Source organism: Pongo pygmaeus, chromosome 20 (assembly GCF_028885625.2).
Source record: "Pongo pygmaeus isolate AG05252 chromosome 20, NHGRI_mPonPyg2-v2.0_pri, whole genome shotgun sequence".
Classification (NCBI taxonomy): Eukaryota; Metazoa; Chordata; class Mammalia; order Primates; family Hominidae; genus Pongo; species Pongo pygmaeus.
In genome coordinates this window covers 57,289,802-57,308,879 of record NC_072393.2, presented here as the reverse complement: position 1 = coordinate 57,308,879, position 19,078 = coordinate 57,289,802, and the positions used below count along the sequence as shown (strand labels likewise).

At 50.8% G+C, this 19,078-nt stretch overlaps 1 long non-coding RNA gene and 1 pseudogene across 1 annotated transcript in view; one reads left to right on the top strand and one right to left on the bottom strand.

Moving 5' to 3' along the window:
* Positions 1 to 6,026: 6,026 nt before the first annotated feature.
* Positions 6,027 to 11,528, bottom strand: LOC129020339 (sialic acid-binding Ig-like lectin 8; annotated as a pseudogene).
* Positions 11,529 to 14,353: 2,825 nt separating this feature from the next.
* Positions 14,354 to 19,078, top strand: part of LOC129020341 (uncharacterized) — a 29,676-nt gene continuing 24,951 nt past the window's right edge. The window contains exon 1 of the long non-coding RNA XR_008495800.2: positions 14,354 to 14,887. This is a non-coding gene — a long non-coding RNA (uncharacterized LOC129020341). The remainder of the gene's footprint in view (positions 14,888 to 19,078) is intronic.

Sequence of the window (19,078 nt, the reverse complement as noted above, 5' to 3'; positions counted from 1 at the left end):
TAAATTTGCCTTTAACATTTCAGAATCTCTAATAAAGGAGGATATTTAAGGATATGATCCCACTCAGGTGAAAATACGCCTATGTGCATGAGTGTGCGTAACACATCAAAACTGTAAAGAGAGGATGGCGGGTTGGAGGCATTGTTAGCATGCCTCTCCCGCGTGGAAAGATCAAACAGTGTGTAGAGCTTCACTGTAAACTTTTTTCCAAGAAACAACACAGGAACTTAACAGGAAAGTTGAAAGAAACCATGGACCCTTTGAAAGGAGCAGCAGGCAGCAGCCTACACTGTGAGCCAGGCAGAAAACTGTGAGTCCCCAGAGCGTGAGACAGGGAGACGCTGCCTCAGGGATGTGCACTCCCACTGGGTTGCCACGCGGTCCAGGCCATGAGATGGAGAAGCCTTCACCCTGCCTAGCGCTGGAGCTGATTTAGGGAGCGCTGGGGAGTAGATGAGAAGGAGCCACACTGGGACATGCTTTGCGTGCACTCCCAGTCTCCAGCAGGGACAGAGGGAAGCCATTTCTCATTCTACCTTACAGGGGACCTCACAGAAGTCAGCCAGCTGACTCAGGAGGTGGTCGCAGGTTGAGAGAAGCTCCCAACTGAGATTCGCAGTATTGTCTTGAGTGGGGATAAGCCCTATTGGCCAGAACCAAGGAGGGAGGGGGAAGTGGGCTGTAACCGTGGGCACAGGAGCTCAGCACCCCTGCTTCATGGGTGGACTGGGAGGGGCATGGTCTGAGAGCCAAGGTTTCTGCCCCAGGGGGGAAGGCGTTTGGCCTGGAGTAATTTTGGTCTCTGAGTGCAGGCTTCCTGGGACCCAACTAGCTGCTGCTAGTAGAACACTAAAGGTGTGTGACCTACTGTGCCAAGTGCATGGGAGCTGGGTGGGACTTACTGCCCCCTGCTGCTTCCCACTCTCCATGTGGACTCTTCTGTTCAGCCAAGGCAGCTGCGCTCCTCCCTGAACATTACCCCAGCAGCCTGGGAACTGCCCTCTGATCCCCACTGGGACCACTGCTGGTGCGCACACATGTGAAGCCAGAGCACACACCGACCTGACCCAGCCACCACCTGGCTTTGGCCCTCCACCCACCCTGGTAGTGTAACCCAGTGGACAGAGACTTTGGGGAGCTCCATAGCCCTTCTCGTTGCCTGAGACACCAGAGTAGCCACCCTGGGTAACATAAGGCAAAGCACAGAGCCCATCACCACAACCACAGCTGGTGCTCTTTTGCAAACACCACCTCTTGGCTGGAGGCCAACCGACCCCATCCATTACAGCGTCTGCAGACAGAATAACACGGCACCCAGGTAGGAGAGAACTTGTGCACATCAGCTGTCACCATTGCCTGCGTCACCCTGGCTAACCGGGAGGTCCTGAGTCTGTCCATGCGTCCAGTATGTTGCTACCACAGCTGGCATTTGAGGAAGCCAACACACAAAGGCTGTTGAGAATCAAGGAATCTCACAGAGTCTACGTCACTCCCATGCCACCCCTGACAGAGCTCGCGCTGGTGCCGCTGCTGGGAGACTAGAGGACAGGTCACATCCAGGACAGGTCACATCCAGGATCCCCTTCAGGCCTTGCCCAGCACCAGCCTGGAAGGTGGCAGCCCCACTGGTGGCTACATCCAGAGGAGCAGCGGGACTCACAGTGGTCTGGCCCTCAGGGACTGCTACTCCTAGGGGAAGGGGCAGCCCATCACATCAAGGGAGCACCCCAAGGGGCAAACGAAACAAGGCAGCAGGACTTGGGTCCCTGTACTCTCTCTCTTTCTTTCTTTTTCTCTTTCTCTGTCCCTTCCTTCCTTTCTTTCTTCCTTCCTTCCCTCCTTCCTTCCTTCTTTCTCTTTCTTTCTTTCTTTCTCTCTCTCTCTCTTTCTTTCTTTCTTTCTTTCTTTCTTTCCCTTTCTTTCTTTCTCTCTTTCTCTCTCTCTCTCTCTCTCTCTTTCTCTCTTTTTCTGAGACAGAGTTTCACTTTTGTTGCCCAGGCTGGAGTGCAATGCTGTGATCTCGGCTCATCGCAGTCTCTGCCTCCCAGTTCAAGTGATTCTCCTGCCTCAGCCTCCCAAGTAGCTGGGATTACAGGCACCTGCCACCACGTGTGGCTAATGGTGATCCACCTGCCTCGGCCTCCCAAAGTGCTGGGATCACAGGCATGAGCCATCGCACCCGGCCAATTCCCTGAACTTTCTGCTTGTAAGAAGTTTCTTTCAGCAGAGACACAGATGCAGTGGTGGACTCACTGGAGAAAGTCTCCAGTACCACTACAACAGGAACTTATAGGCATTCTTGAGGGAGAAGGAAAAGCAAAGAGTTTAGAAAATTCACAATTGCAAAGATATGGAATCAACCTAAGTGTTCATCAACCCATGAATGGATAAAGAAAAATTTGTACATATATACCATGGAACAGTACTCAGCCATAAACAGAATGAAATCATGTCTTTTGCAGTAACTTGGATAGAACTGGAGGTTGTTATTCTAAGAGAAGTAATTCAGGAATTAAAAAGCAAATACTGCATGTTCTCACTTATAAGTGGGAGCTCAGCTATGGGTGTGCAAAGGCAACAGGGTGGTGTAATGGACATTGGAGACTCAGAATGAGGAAGGGGGTGAGGGATAAAAAACTATAAATATTGGGTACAATGTGCACCCAAGTATTGGGTGATAGATGCACTAAAATCTCAGCCTTCATCACAATACAATTCATCCATGTAACTGAAAACCACTTGTACCTGTAAAGCTTTTGAAATTTAAAAATTAAAAAACAAAACAAAACTGAAAAATTACACAAAAAAGAGATGGATGTATCTCTGGGTGATCAAAGTATTACAGAAGATTTTTAACAATAATATGCACTAAATTATAATATATATTTTTTTGAGACAGAGTCTCATTCTTGTTGCCCAGGCTGTTGGTGCCATCTCGGCTCACTGCAGCCTCTGCCTCCCGAGTTCAAGCAATTCTCCTGCCTCAGCCTCCAGAGTAGCTGGGATTACAGGTGCCTGCCACCACGCCCAGCTAATTTTTGTATTTTTAGTAGAGATGGGGTTTCACCATGTTGGCCAGGCCGGTCTTGAAGTCCTGACCTCAGGTGATCCGCCTGCCTTGGCCTCCCAAAGTGCTGAGATTACAGGCATGAGCCACAGTGCTGGGCCAATCAATAATTTTATATTTATTTCACATATTTAATATTTATCTATTTCAAAATGTAAAATATATACGGGCATAAATACACATTTATGCCCGTATAAAAATATGTATACAGGCATAAATACATAGTAATCATTTAAAATAATTTTTTTTTTTGAGATGGAGTCTTGCTCTGTCACCCAGGCTGGAGTGCAGTGGTGCGATCTCGGCTCAATGCAAGCTCCACCTCCTGGGTTCACGCCATTCTCTTGCCTCAGCCTCCTGAGTAGCTGGGATTACAGGCATGCGCCACCATGCCCAGCTAATTTTTATATTTTTAGTAGAGACGGGGTTTCACCATGTTGGCCAGGCTGGTCTCAAACCCCTGACTTCGTGATCCGCCCGCCTCGGCCTCCCAAAGTGCTGGGATTACAAACATGAGCCACTGCACCCGGCCAAACAAGCTACTTTTTAAGAAACCGTTTCAGGGAAGAGGGAGAGCTGCCTCAGGGTCCTCCCCGTGGGTTACTATGAATACATTGCATATTGCAGAACATCTTGATTCAACGAACAGCCGTTCATGGGTGGTCCTTTGTTGCTCTCCTGTTTTAATTTTGTTTCAAAAATCTTGAGTGTGTGAGGGCCTTGGAACTTATTTTTTTGTTGTTGTTCCAGCGAAATTAGCACTGTAAACATAGCATCTGCATGAGAGAAGAGCACGTCTCGGTGGCCTGATATTAATACTTCGGGCAGTTCAATGCTGATGGTGGAAGACCTTCCGCTTACTGGCCTGCGTGGTGCTGAGCAGCTCACCCAGGCTCCTCTGTGGCCTGGGTAGAGCCGGCCCTCTCAAGAGTCACTCTGAGGCCTGCGGAGACAGGATGGGTCCAGGTTCCAGCACAGCAGGTGCCAGCAGGTGTGTTGGCATCAGGTATGTTGGCTTCTTAGGGCTTCCCTATCAAATTCCCACAACCTTGCTGACTTAAAGCCACAGAAATTTATTCTTCGACATTATGAAGGCCAAATGTCCAAAATCACAGTGTCAGCGGGGCCATCTCCCTCGGAAGGCACTGGGAGGATTCTTCCTGGCGTCTTCTAGCTTCTAGGGGCTGTGGCAGCAACACCCCAACTTCTGCCTCTGCTGTCACATGGCCTTCCTCCCTATGTGTGTCTTGTGTTCAATTTCCCTCATTGCATAAGGACACCAGTCATGGCACTTAGGGCCCACCTCATCCAGTATGACCTCCTATTAACTTGGCTACATCTGCAAAGACTTTTTCCAAATAAAGACACAGACATAGATACTGGGGGTTAGGACTTGAACATATCTCTTTGGGGGACAAGATTCAACCCAAAACAGCCGGTGCCCATGATCAGGATGATGGGACCCCCTGATGTTTCCCATGTCCATCTCCAGCCCCTCCCTCCTTCCTGAGCTGCTGAATGCCATCTCCACAGGACATCCCAAATGCCCTCGCATGCCAAGCATGGGAATCCAACCTCGCTGTTCCCATCCCCTGCCCCAAACACTGGAGAGAAATGAAAATACCTTGATACAGTCTTGTGCAAATATGTTCACAGCAGCTTATATTCATAATCACCAAAACCAAAACAGAGTAAATATTCATGAACAGAAAAAAAATGGGTAAACAAACTGTGATGTGCCCATTCAATGGTGTCCTACTCAGCAATAAAGAGGAACAGATGCTGACACACACGACATGGATGAATCTCAGAACACACAACGCTGAGTAAAAAAAGACACAGGAACATACTGGGTGATGCCAATCATATGACGTTCAAGGACGTGGAAAGTAACTTATGGTCACAGGAACCAGAAAGTGGTGGCTCTGAGGGCTGAGGATTGACTGAGAAGGGCCCCAGGATCTTTCTGGAGTGATGGAAAATTTCTCTATCTTTGGGGAGCTGGTGACTCAGGGGTGCCCATTTGGCAGAGCTCATGGAATCGCACATGTGAGATCTGCATGATTCGTGGTAGGTAAATTTGCCTCAAGTGAAAAGCTAATGCTAGTTTCAAATTTCAAGGAAAAACAAGCAAATAAACAACCTGCAATTTTAAAAAACACAGTTTAAAAATTTTGAGAAAAATAAATAAAGACATGACACCCCTTTGCGGCAGAGGTCCCCAGCCTTCACCCCTCAGTGCACCTGCCACATCCGGGAGACTCTGGGCTACTGCTGCCCCCTCTTCAGGAAAAAACAAAGCCCTCGAGGAATATTGTTTCCTGCAAACTTATGGCTAAGAGGTGCCCGGCCTGCTGGTTGCTTGACTCAGCGCCGGATGAGAGAACAGACCTCAGAATCGGGCGGGCTTTAAGTTCCGTCCCTGCCTCGAGTAGCCGAGTAGCCTTGAGACGGCCCCAGTGAGGTTTCCACGCCCGGATACACCATGGAACCACCAAGTCAGCATCATCAGCACACCCATCTGCGCAAATATTGATCTTTGGTGTGAAAACATTTAAAATCCTCTCTCAGCTCTTTGAAAATACTCAGTGCATGATCCTGTCATTTGAGACAACGCGGATGAACCTAGGGGATGTCATGTTGTTTGAAATGAGCCGGGCACAGAGAGGCAAAAGTCGCATGACCTCACCTATATGTGGAATCTTAAATAGTCAACCTCAGCGACATAAAGAGGAGAGTGGAGGGTAGCAGAAGCTGGGGGCAGGGACGGGGCCGAGGTGGCCTGGGAAAGCAGAGATGTTGGTCCAAGTTTCGATTCCACAGGAGGAGGGAGCCCTGGTAACCTACTGCACAGCGTAGGGCTCTAGAGGGCTGTTAATTTTAGAAGAATCAGCTTCTGACTTCTCCTTTGCCTGGAGGGACCGTGACCCCTCAACCAGGCCCGAGTCTCTGCAGTTTCTCACTTGTGTATCTTGATCTCCGAGTATTCACTATCCGTGGCCTCCTGTCCCTGTGCGTTCTGAGGCCTGACCTTATGGAAGCTGAGGGTTGCATGCTGGAGCTCTCCTTCCCCTAAGGAGGAGGCGGCCATAGCTGGGGGAGGCTGCTTTGGGGGGCTGCCGTCTGTTCAGGATTCAGTCAGGGGTCCCTGAACAGAGAGAGAGAGAAGGGAGTCAGAGCAGAGCAGTGGGGCCAGGATGAGGCAGGGAGAGTCTAGGAAGGAGGCCCAGGAGATCTGTCCTCCATTCATCCCACCTGCATTTTTGTCGAAGTCTCTTTCATGCTTTCCTCCAATATTTAACACTTACTGAGCACCTCATTTGGTGTTTACTAATCTCATTAACTCCTCCAAGTGTGTAGGAGACTACACACTTAAATACCTCTGCGTCCCTGCTTTGTCTCTTGACAGAGATGGCTTAATTATAATACATTTAAATATTAAGTCTCCATTCCAAAATAAACATGAGTTGCATATAACTTAGGTATTTATCCATCACAAGTATGCATGACATCCTTTCACAAATACCCATAACTCTGCCTATAATGTGTTAAATATGTATATTCAGCCAACCCATCCAACATAAAACTCCTGCTCCAAGCCCTCCTCTCTCAAAATACCTGACTTTCAACTTTTACCAGAGGTTACACTTCCCTGACTGCCTAGATGGCCACTTACAGACTATAGCCCTTTTATTTTTATTTTTATTTTTTTGAGATAGAATCTTGCTCTGTCACCCAGGCTGGAGTGCCGTGGCACGATCTCGGCTCACTGCAGCCTCTGCCTCCCGGGTTCACACCATTCTCCTGCCTCAGCCTCCCGAGTAGCTGGGACTACAGACGCCCGCTACCACGCCTGGCTAATTTTTTGTATTTTTAGTAGAGACGGGGTTTCACCGTGATAGCCAGGATGGTCTTGATCTCCTGACCTCGTGATCTGCCCGCCTCGGCCTCCCAAAGTGCTGGGATTACAGGCATGAGCCACCGTGCCTGGCCTATATGTTTTCATGTATGTTTCATGGTCAGTTTTATCCGGAACATTAAATAATTGAGCTACTACTGACAAATTGAAAAATGGTGTATAATAAAACATCATTTTAAGTTTAAAGATTTTACGTATACCTAGAGCAGAATTTATTGTAATCTGCTTTCCTGGCTGTACTGGAAGCAAGGCAGAAATAATATTTTCAAATTCGACTTCGATTCTCTCATTTTCAACTGAGAACACTGCCCTACTTGATAATTTCTCTTGACTAAGTGATGATCTTAAATAATTCTTAATTCACTTCAGTTTATTTTTTTATTTTATTTTTATTTTTTGAGATGGAATTTCATTCTTGTTGCTCAGGCTGGAGTGCAGTGGCACGATCTCAGCTCACTGCAACCTCCACCTCCCGGGTTCAAGCAATTCTCCTGCCTCAACCTCCCAAGTAGCTGGGGTTACACACACCCACCACTACGTCCGGCTAATTTTTGTATTTTTTAGTAGAGGTGGGGTTTCACCATTTTTTCCAGGTTGGTCTGGAACTCCTAACCTCAGGTGATCCGCCCACTTCAGCCTTCCAAAGTACTGGGATTACAGGCTTGAGCCACCACGCCCGGCCACTTCAGTTTATTGAACCTGTCATTATTTAAAATCTTGATATTGGCTTATCATTGGTTTTTTAAAATTTAATTTTGATGTTTTAAAAAACAATGCATGAAACTTAGTTTTTCTCAATTACTGAGATTTTTGGCATCCCCTTAAATGTTGCATTCAAAGCAAGTGCCTCACTCTTCTCACCCTAACTCTGGCCCTCCTGGAGAGGTAGGTGCCTAACAGGCCAGAACGTGCAGGGCTCCAAGCTGAGGAGTTTGGGCTTTGTCAGGGGTTGACAAACTACAGCCCTTGGATTGAATCTGGCCCACTGCTTGTTTTTGTTAATAAAGTTTTATTGGAACACAGTCCAACTCACCATTAACACATGGTCTATGGCTCATTTCATTCCACAGCAGCAGAGTCGAGTAGCTGCAACAGCAACTGTATAGTCCACAAAGCTAAAAATACTTACCATCTGGTATTTCAGAAAATGTTTGCTGGCCTCTGATCTAGACAATGGGGGTGGAGGACAGCTGTCCAAATGCAGAAGAACTGGGCAGTGATGCCTTCCAGATGATCCCTCCAGATAGGGAAGGGGAGGTGAGAAGTAGGGAGGTGACAAGGCCCAAGGAAAAGATCCTGAGGCCTCAGCAATGAGAGGGTCAGGTTGGGCGGGGGTGATGCTAGCTGTTCTTAGTGGGGCAAATTGACAAGATATGTTGAATTTTCAGCTGTAGAGGAAGACAGGGAGGACAGAGAGGAGGTAATCCTCCCCCATGCTTGGTCTGGGAGGAGGGGCTGCCATGCTGTCAGCAAGATGGGGAATCCTGCAGGAGAAGCCAGCTTGTAGGTAGGAGGAGGAGGTAAGGAGAAAATTTTGGCCATGACTAGCTGAGAAATCCTGGGGGCCATCCTGTGGGAGGTGTCCAGGCTGAATGCTGGGTATGGAGATGCCCACATCGCTCACCTGACAGGCTGAGCCCCTGACGGCATTTGCATCCTCCATGCCCGTATCCCTGATGCCCACTGCTGGCCTTGCCAATTTCTTCCTGCAGGACCTCACTCTGAGTGAAGAGACCAGAGTCTTTCGGTCTGTACCGATCAAGGTGTAGTGGGTGGACCGACCCCCTGCCCCACCGTGTTTCCTATTAAAGGGCTGGAGGGATGACTGAGGTGAGAGAGGGGTGAACCAGTCCCAGGGACCCCGGTGTTGAGAACACAGGCTCCTGCCTTCTGGCTAGTGGGGCCTGAGGTTTGCCATAGACTTGGAGCCTCAAGAACAAAGGTGCTTGTGAAATTCTCACCGTGCACCTGTGACCTCCTTCTTGCCCTTGCTTTAAGCTCTTGACCAGGCAGGTGCCTCCAGCTCTGGCTTCAGGGATTCTGTTCCTGGCCTGCCCTCCCTCAGGGGTCTCCCTCCCTCCCCAGAGTCAATGCTTATACGATGAAGATGACGCAGAAGGACGGGGCTTTGGCTCCAGCTCCCCTGACCGCCCTCAGCATCACTCCTGATACAGGCCATGTGGTGCCTGCAGATGGATTGGAGTTATCTCTGGGATTTACCTTCAATAACTGGGTCTCTTCACCTTCTGCTGCCTATAAGGCCCTCGACTTTGATTCTCCTCCCAGCTTTCCCAGACACAAAGAGCAGGCATGAGAAGGAGGAGGATTACGGACTTCTGGTGAGGCCAGTGAGGCATGAGAGTGCTGGGTGCAGTTTTTTTTTTTAATTTAAAATTTTGATTTGTATTCACCATGGAATTATTTTGCATTAATTTTTATTTTTTAAAAAAGATTATCGTGTCATGATATTATTTCTCTTGCTTTATTTTTGGTTCTTAAATTTGGTGCCAAGGCAAGTGCCTCACGTGCCTCATCCTAGTCTAAGCACTGCAAAGCAAGGCACTTGTCTCCCCAAATACACGTGGCCAGGCCCCAGCTCCTCCGCTCCAAGACCCACTCCTCCCCTTTCCCCACCCTGCGCCCTTTTCCTGGCAGGGAGAGGACAGTGATGCTCTGGGTTGTGGGGAAGTTCTAGGCCTCACAGCTGAGCACACACCAGAGCTGAGCTCCCCCTTGAAGCTCAGGGGCAGTAGGTGGCCCATGAGTGGTGGGCAGGTGTGTTCTCCTCCTCCAGCCCCTCCCCTACCCACCTGTGCCCTCATTCTGCAGGGAGAGGCTCAGGGAAATGTGCTGGGAGCCTAGAGGGTTCTGAGCTTGGCAGGTGAATTCCCCTTCATCCCTCACGTGCACTCGAGGTAGCTCCAGAAGCCCAGGGTTCGAGGACTGTGAGGGGCTCAGGGTCAGGCTCCCTCGGGTCCAGGTCAGCCTGGCAGGGGGATTGCTGTTGACAGCACAGACCAGGCGCAGAGACTGGCCCTCCAGGACTGAGAGGGATGAGCTGTTCCCCAAGGCTGTGGATGCTGTAGAGAAAGTGGTGTGTTCAGGAGGTGGATGATCAGGACCCTCGAGGCTGGTCCTGCTATATCAATGTCCCCCTGCCCTTGCTGTGGGGCCGAGGAGGGTGTGTGTGGAGGATTCTGAGGGGAGTGAGGGCAGGAGGGGAGCAGGGGCTCAGGTGGCCACAGGGGCTGAGGATGGGGAGGGGCACTGGATTCATCCACAAGGGGGTCTCAGGTCACCAGGGTGAGTCCAGGATGAGGAGGATCTGGCTCTACCCTGAGCTGCAGGCCCTGCTCCCCCAGCCCCAGGGAGGGGGCTCTGTCCTACCTGTGCCGTCTGCTCAGAAGACAGCCACGGTCAGGTTCTGAGGAGGGTCTGGGACAGAAAGACACGGAGACCCACATCACTGTGAGGGCTGGGGACACTGGCCCTGTCTCTCCAGGAGCCACGTAAATGGGGAAAGTGGAGCCAGCCACTGCAAGCCCAGATTCTGGGAGCCAGCACCCTTGACCTCCCCCCTGCTGCTCTCAGCAACACCCCGCCCCACCAGGGACCCAGGCATCCTGGCCCAGCCCTCACAGGACACGTTGAGTTGGACAGTCCCTGGTCAAGGTCACACCAGCCTTAGGCAAGGTCACCTGACAGGTGAGGTTGGTGCCATGGTCCTGGGGATTTGGGATAAGGGTGAGCACTGAGGAGCGGGCTGTGGTGGGGCCCGGGTAGGACACGGAGGTCCCCATCCAGGAGATGGTAGGGGGTATCCCCTGCTCACAGGCCAAGGACACAGAGCAGGTCAGGTTTCCGGGGCGGCCGGACTCCATGGTCCCCAGGGTGGAGATATTGGGCCTGTGGGTCAGGGCTGGTGAGGAGAGGGTTGGGTGCAGGATCAGGAAGGGAGGTCTGAGGTGCAGCCCTGGGGAAGCTCAGGCTTTGGTCCAGTGCCTCCCCTGAGCCTGCTTCACCCCCAACCCCCTCCCAGGACAGGGGTCCCAACCCACCCCTGAGCTGCAGCCCCATGACCTTTTCTTGTGCTGCTTCTGGAGCCTGCGCCTTACCCGTCACCAACACGTGGAGCTGGTTAGACACGTAGTTCCATCTCATGCTTCCTCTCTCCATGCGAAAGAAAATGACCCCTGGTCCTTCCTCCTGGCGTCTCCGATGCTCAGGGAGCAGTCGTTCATCTGCAGGTTTCCAGAGAGACGGAATTGGCCCTGGGTCTCCTTCTTCACTTTTCGTTTTGGGTTGTTCGTGGCCACTGGAGCGTCCTGGGCTGTGTCAGCCCCTTCCTGGAACCAGTAGCCATGAACTTGGGGAGTTAGTCAAGGCAACCTGGGGGTGGGAGAAGGAGCAGGGCACGTGGACACACAGGCCCTCCTGCACCCTCACCTCCCTCTGCACTTGCAGTGTGTAACCATCCTCTTGCTGTCCCTGTCCCTCCACCCCCTCCCTCCCCCAGAGCAGGGGCAGCAGCAGCAGCAGCATGTCTGGGGTTGGAGGTGCCAGGGCCGCCAGGGAACGTCTGTTCCTCAGGGTTCTTCTCTCAGGAACTGAGGGCTCAAGACTTAGAGGAGGCCCCACAGGAAGACAGGGGCGAGGTCAGAAGAGTGACCTCCTCAGAGGAGGAACTTCACAACCCAGACACTGTCAGGGCTGGGTCAGCCCTTGGAAATCAATCATCTATAGTCCCACATCCACTCCTGGGTCCCTGAAGTCAGACAGGATGAGAGACTCACCCAGATTCCCTCCCCATGCCGAGACTGATCTCCACATCCTGTCTCCCTGTCTCACCATTGCCTCGGCAAGGTGAAACTGGGTCCATCTGGCCAGACCCCCGAGTGTCCTCTGTGGCTATCACTGTTTGTGGAGGTCAGACCTGCCAAAGGTAGGACTCAGGGCCATGAGAGACAGGGGTGCAGGCGGTGTGAGCAGGCAGCCTCTCCTCCCTCCCTCAGCAGCCACAAGGTGGGCACCCCCTTTCTGCATGACGAGATCAACAAGGCAGAGCTGGACACTGTCCCCAAGGAGTCACTGTGCAGTGGGGACACACTGAGGCTCCTGACATCTGAGCTCCCCATGACAAGAGCTTCAGTGCAGGGCTCAGGCAGGTGGGGTCGCTCTCCCCTAGGTTGAGGGTTCAGTCTCAGGAGGACTGAGCAGAGGGATGCGGGGCTGTGGAGGATTTTGTGTGTTGATACATGCCAAGGACAGTGAGGGGAGCCCAGCCTGCAGGAGGCCGGGGAAACTGAGGCTGTTGTTCAGTGAGGCTTGGAAAGGAGGAGGGTCAGGAGAGAAGGCGTCAATTTGAAAAGGGCAGACACTTCTCCCTTCGTTGTGGTTATCTGGACATCAGGAGGGGTTTCTTCACCGCTGGCATCTCGTTCAGCCACACTTCCCCTGGTTAGTCCACAGCAGGCAGCGTCCGCTGGGCCCAGGGCTTTGCTCCTGCGAGTGCTGCTCCCAGGGGTCCAGGTGAACAGGAGCCATGGAGCGAGGACCCCAGCCCTGGGGCGTACACCCTCAGTGCTGAGCAGGATTATTTTGGAGAAGAAATGTGCACCTGAATTAAACAGAAGATTATTTTTAACTGTGTGGCTGCAGGCTGAGAGGGAGTGGTGGGGGACCCTGGGAGGTGGAGCCTCCTTAGACCCATGTAAGTTTTCTTGAAACATTTCTTTTGGGGGAATAGAAGACATATAGATAAAAGTAACCCCAAGAGATCATGTCAGGCAGGATGCGGTGTCTCACACCTGTAATCCCAGCACTTTGGGAGGCCGAGGCGGGCGGATCACCTGAAGTCAGGAGTTCGAGACCAGCCTGGCCAACATGGGGAAACCCCGTCTCTACTAAAAATACAAAAATTAGCCGGGCATGGTGGCGCATGCCTGTGATCCCAGCTACTCGGGAGGCTGAGGCAGGAGAATCGCTTGAACCCGGGAGACAGAGGCTACAGAGCCGAGGTCGTGCCACTGCACTCCAGCCTGGGTGACAGAGCAAGGCTCTGTCTCAAAAAAAAAAAAAAAAAAAAGGAGTGATTAGTGATTAGGACAGAGACATGCTCAGAAGAAAGACCACGTGGGACACAGGGAGAAGATGCCACCCGCAAGCCACGGAGAGGCCTCAGAAGGAAGCAACGCTGACCACAGCTTGGTCTCAGGCTTCCAGCCTCCAGAACGGTGGGAAAACGAAGGCCTTGTTGAAGCCACTCGGTCTGTGTTCCTTTCTCAAGGCAGCCCTGGCAAGAGAGTACATAGAGTGGTCGAGAGGATTCGATGTGTTCCTGTGAGCACAGCCCAGTGTGGACCGCGGTGGATGCAGAGTCCCACAGGGGTCTGGGACAGCCTGTAACATGGGGTTGCTCAGAGGATGGAAGGAGAAAAGGGAAGGGAAGGGCTCCTCACCAGAAGAAACCAGTGCTGCCACCGCCCTGTCTCTGACATCTGCAGGGCTGCCCCCTCCACCCACACTCACCCTCCCTCCCCAGGACCGGGCAGGGCTCTCAGCCGCAGCCCCTCACTGCCCCTGCACCCTGGGCAGTTGCCTCCCATCTATGGGGTAGAACCTCCTGGGCGTCTGGGCTGGGCGAGGCAGAGCCTGGAGGGGCACCCGCCACGGGCAGGGGAGACAGAGGCGGGCACAGCCTGGCGGGGTCCGGGCTGAGCCAGCGGCGAGGACGGGGCTGTGGGAGCCCAGCGGAGAGGGTGAGGATCCACAGGCAGGTGGGACAGGTGAGCCGGGAGGTGAGAGATGGGCAGGGCTGCCTGAAAGGCAAGTTCATCCCAGAGCAGCGAGCAGGGCGCAGCCAAAGGCTGTGGGGGAAACAGCGGTGAGAAAAGAACGGCAAAAACTCTGCCTGCAGTGAGCCTGTATCCTAGCGGGGCGGCCACAAAAATATTGTTGAGTAGCAAGAAGTGTTTCGAAAGTGTGCAGTGGGTAAAGTGTGAGAAAATAAAGCAGATTTAATCAAGAGGAACGGAGTCCTCAGGGCTAGTTGGAGAGGAGCGCGGTTTCAAGAACGTGGTCAGGAAAGGACTCGCTGAGAAGAAAATTGGCGCCCAAACGTTCCTGGCACCGCCCGCGGCTGCTGATTGACTCAAGCCCGTAGGATTCCTCTGGGCCTGAAGGTGCGGGGAGGGACTTGCACTTTCAGCTCCTGATTGGCTGTGCGCCAGCTCCCAGAGGCAAGCGTCGGTGGGGGAAAGCTCCACCTGCCTCGCAGATCTGCGGCGCAGTAGGCACCTGAAGCTGCTGATTGGCTACTAAAGAGGCCTGTGCAGCCACTGATTGGCTGTGGGGTAGACGCACAACGTGCGAGGCGCGCGGGCTGGGCCCAGGGCGGCAGTGGAGGCTTCACACCGCTTCCTCCGCGGGAGCCTTCACACCGCTTCCTCCGCGCGCTGACGGAGGATTCCTGGCCTCACAGCAGTGCCTGGCCTGTGGGCGTCCCCGGCAGTCCTCGGCTGCGGGACCTGTATCGGGACTGCGCAAAGTGGGCTTCCAGGAGAGCGGGGCGTCCCTCAGTCAGCTGAGCCTTGGAGCGTGGGGCAGCCCAGGCCCGTGAGGCCGCCAGTGTCACCCTCAGGCCCGCGAGGCCGCCCAGCCCCTTGTGGGGTCCAAGGCCAATTCTGGATCAGTCACGAGGCAAGACCGCGGACCCTCAGGAGACCACCAGGAGCCCGCCGCGCATTCCTCCGCCTCCACCACGCCAGTCACCTGCTCAGCCCGAGGGCAGTCAGCGGCCATCGCCCCAGTGAGGCGGCCCGTGAGGAGCTGAGGCCGTGACCAGGGCAGCGCCCTGCGAGTCAGCGTCAGTCCCCGCGCCAGCCAGTTCCTCAGACAATCAGGTAACGCGCCCCCATGGCCTGCCCTGGCCAGCAGGTAGCTGGGCTCCTGCCAGTCAGCCTCTTAGGAGGTCGTCTCCTGTAAGGCACTCAGTCGTTAGTCACACGGTTACCGCCTGTGTAGACCAGTTAATCGGGTTCACGCTGTGAGTCACTGAGCTCCCTGTAAACCCAGCCTTTATGTCAATCATCCATAAGCCAGTCAGTGATTGACTGCAGCCCCCCACCCCCACCCACCCCTTGACCCCTTTGGCCTCAAACACGTTCCTCATCCTCTCTGCTCCAGGGTCCGAGGAAATCCAGGTTTGCACATCTTCACTAAATCTCCAACTCCATCTCCTCGTATACTATGTACATGTATATGTATACACACACATATACTATGGACATATATATGTATACATATATATACACACACATATACTATGTACATATATATGTATACATATATATACACACACATATACTATGTACATATATATGTATACATATATATACACACACATATACTATGTACATATATATGTATACATATATATACACACACATATACTATGTACATATATATGTATACATATATATACACACATATACTATGTACATATATATGTATACATATATATACACACACATATACTATGTACATATATATGTATACATATATATACACACACATATACTATGTACATATATATGTATACATATATATACACACACATATACTATGTACATATATATGTATACATATATATACACACACATATACTATGTACATATATATGTATACATATATACACACACATATACTATGTACATATATATGTATACATATATATACACACATATACTATGTACATATATATGTATACATATATATACACACACATATACTATGTACATATATATGTATACATATATACACACACATATACTATGTACATATATATGTATACATATATATACACACACATATACTATGTACATATATATGTATACATATATATACACACACATATACTATGTACATATATATGTATACATATATATACACACACATATACTATGTACATATATATGTATACATATATATACACACACATATACTATGTACATATATATGTATACATATGTGTATACATATATATGATACTGCATCTAACACCTTGGATTCATCTTAAGAATTTCTGCTGTTCCCGTTTGGGTGATGGGAAGCCACTGAAGGGAGCAGAAAAGTGGATTTTTAGAATTTACTCTGTCTTCCCTGTGACAAACAGATTGGAGGTGGGCAGGGAGCAGGTGAGAGGGTAAGTTTCCTCACTGCGTACTGAAGTCCCACTATAGAAAGTGAGTCCCTGAAGGCAAAGATGTACAACTTTCAAAAGCACTGTGGACTTGCTTTGCGCGCAGTGGGTGATACATATGTGTTGATTGGCAGGCTTACCAAATCTACAATAAAGTACTTCTTTAATTTGGTAAATAAAGCATAAAAATATGTATGTCTTCCTTCTCACTGATTTGCTTACTGACAACTATAGGGAATAGTTTTGGAAGCCAGATATGAGAGTAAAGAGAAGTTCTTTGGTTTTTCTGTGTATGGCAGGGCCAAATCAGCAAAGAGCTTCTCTGATGTGCAAAGGTGGGTTAGGAGAGAAGAGAGAGGTTTGGGAGCTAATGATCATGGAGTCTCCATGTCTGGACCTTCCCTTCGGGCTCCCATGTCCAGGATCTTCCTCTGTCCTGAGGGAGAAAGGAACTCAAATTTTTCTCACCTTCCTTCTCTAGAGGTCTCCAACCTTGCCAGGAAAAAAACAGTAGTGATGTCAGATGCCTGAAAAGGCTGACTCTGGGCCGGGCGCGGTGGCTCATGCCTGTAATCCCAGCACTTTGGGAGGCCAAAGTGGGTGGATCACGAGGTCAAGAGATTGAGATCATCCTGGCCAACATGGTGAAACCCCGTCTCTACCAAAAATAGAAAAATTAGCCGGGTATGGTGGCACACAGCTGTAGTTCCAGCTACTCTGGAGGCTGAGGTTGCAGTGAGCTGAGATCACACCACTGCACTGCAGCCTGGTGACAGAGAGAGACTCCATCTCAAAAAAAAAAAAAAAAAAAAAAAAAGGCTAGCTGTGGGGAGGACCAGCTGGCAAGCCCTGTTGTAGGGTTTGGGGAACTTACATAAGGTTAGATAAGGGGTTACCTTGGGGAGGGTGTGATCACCTGGTGTAGTAGATCCTGGAAAGGCCACAGGTGTGGAGGAAGCCAGGCCCCTGCATGGGCATCCCTGAGCCCTCAGACAGAAGGGCATGAAATTCCTCTCTGTAGGTCTCGGGGCCCTATCAACAGGGCCCAGACTTCCTGCCACTTCATGACTCTGGGGATCAGGACAGCCTGAACTAGACAGAAACTGCAGGAAGTGTCTAGGGAGAAATCAGGGGTGAGAGCCTTGGAGTCTGAGATCACACACACAGAGAGAACAGAAGGCTTCAGACACAAATGCCAGAAAACACAGAGGAAAATCTTTTCACAGAGTGAAAAAGTGAAAATCTGCTCAGATGGAGAAAGAGAAGTAGCAAGCCTTGCATTTATTCAGGCCTAGTGGGAGGACAGCTGCAACATCACAAGGAAATTTTGTTTCCCAAGGTCTTGTAATAGCTGTAAAATATCCTAAGAATCTTGAGTGATTAACACTTTCCTACCAATGATACCCAAGATCAGCTTTATTATTCCCATCTAATTACTGGGGATACCCATGTATTCTATCCTTTTCCCGGAACTACACCAGTCCCTAGTTAATACCCATAGGGAGTAAGGAGCCCAAGTCTGAGGATGAAAGCACACCCTGGAGGGTCTTAGTTACCCCTGACCAGCTTCATTAACCTAGGAAGTCACCAGACCCTTCCCTGGGCTCCTGCCACCTTTGCACTGGAGTCTGATCAAGGTTCTGCCTCACAGCTCCCAGGAATGATGCTCCACCCACTAGGAGACATTTTGGCCCCTGGGAAGACCCAGGCAGGGGAGCTGTCACTGTCTGTGACAATTTGAGCTCAGATGCTTCCCAACTCTGCAGAAGGTCTTGAACCCAGAGCCTAGCGTTCTAGTCCTAGCCCAGAAGAGTAGAGGGGTGAGAAGCGTCCAGGCCTGCTTGAGAGGGATGGATGGAGTCAGGGGTGGGGCAGACAATCAGGACTGGGTGGTGCTGGGCTCTTCTCTCTGGCCCCTTTTCGCACTGCTCCAGTTAACTCACAAGTAGTGTCCCTCCTGTGGACAGTGTCTGTCCATGCCACCTGGCTGAGCTACAGGGAAGGAGGAGGCTTGGTAAGCTCCTCTGTTTACTGATCTCTGTACTGCTCTTTAAATACCTTGCTTTATACCAGTCTCTCTCTCTCTCTCTCTCTCTCTCTTTCTCTCTCTCTCTCTCCCTGTCTCTCTTTCTCTCTATCACACACACACACACTTCTGAAAGTGAGAGACTAGACTTTACAATTGATAAAGGAGCAAACCAAGGGTCAGGAATATTAGACACTATGACTGGATCTCTTTTTCCAGTTCTGCCCACTGGTCCCAGTATCTCTGGGCTGAAAAGGAGAGTCTCAGGCCTGATGGAGAATGATAGCACTTCATGGCCACTTGTTTCTGGCTCACACTGATCCCCTTTTCCAGTGATGTGGGACTCTCCTGATGTTGTTGGTGGGGGGCTCCCCTTCCACCCAGGAGAGGATGAACCTTAGGAACTTGCCTAGCTGCCTTCTGCTGCTGGGTCAGGGGCTGTGAAATGGTGGGTTGGGGTGTCCTCCCTCAGGTCGGGGGAGATGCAAGATCCCTGGCCTCTGTGTTGTTCCTCCAGTCATGGGGTCTTAAACCAGCTCAGCTTCTTCTTATCACGCTTCAGAGTTCTCCTTTAGTGTCTCTTGAACCATCTACAGGATTTATAGTTTTGCTTAGAGGGTTGGAGCAGGGACAAAATGGGCCGATGTCATCTTGTCTGGACCGGAAATCTAATTGTTAACTTTTAATGTTTTAGCAGACAGATTGATCCCTATCACTAGCCAGCCATTATCATAGAAAGACATGTGACTCAGCTGTCCCTTTGGGGGATAAGGGAGTGAGGTTTTGACCTCATGGCTTTTTAAAGCAACACCAGAATCTTCCATCTGTTTATTTAAGGGTCATTATGAACTTATGGCATAATGCGTT